Source organism: Penaeus monodon, chromosome 23 (genome assembly GCF_015228065.2).
Source record: "Penaeus monodon isolate SGIC_2016 chromosome 23, NSTDA_Pmon_1, whole genome shotgun sequence".
Lineage (NCBI taxonomy): Eukaryota > Metazoa > Arthropoda > Malacostraca > Decapoda > Penaeidae > Penaeus > Penaeus monodon.
In genome coordinates, this window is record NC_051408.1 from 39,267,248 (window position 1) to 39,267,930 (window position 683).

The following is a 683-nucleotide window of genomic DNA, read 5'->3' on the forward strand; positions in this document are numbered from 1 at the left end:
CCAAGAGTGTTATACCCTATAGTAAAAAATACATGTATTCATTTTCCTAATCTCAGTTTGTAAACATTTCTAAATACCAAAGACCACCTCTAAAAAGAAGGAAGACGGGATCCTATTTTCTTACCAGTGATCTGTAAAACTTCATGACTGCTACTTGGCTAAGGAGAGAACACAGGCGATGTGTGGTGCTACTCGACTTGCTTCAGCCTTTTATAGCGAGGAGCATTTCAGTCTTCAAGGACATTTGGGCTTTTATCCTAGCCGTTTAAACATTTTCTCGAAGCTAATGATAGGATAGAATTACTTTACGAGGATTCTGGGATGTGACATGCCATGAGACCAGATCACGTCTTGTGAGGAATATATTTTTTTCTTTGACCGTATAAAAAAAAAAAACATGATTGTGATATATATTTAGTTATCTGGCCTTGGCGTTCTTCCCCTTGTCCGCCTCATAGCTTCCAAGCTACTTTTTAATCGAATGAAAATTATATTAATTCAAATATACATAAACAAACGCACTTATTATGTTACAAAATATGATAACATCACACGGGACAGTTGAAGATATCAGAGCCTTATCTTCTCATGTTTGTCTTTCACGCCTTTATGGCCTAAGGTAATCTAAGTTTGTTTTATATTCCAGGGCCATCTTCTTCTGGAACATTTCCATTCCTGACTAG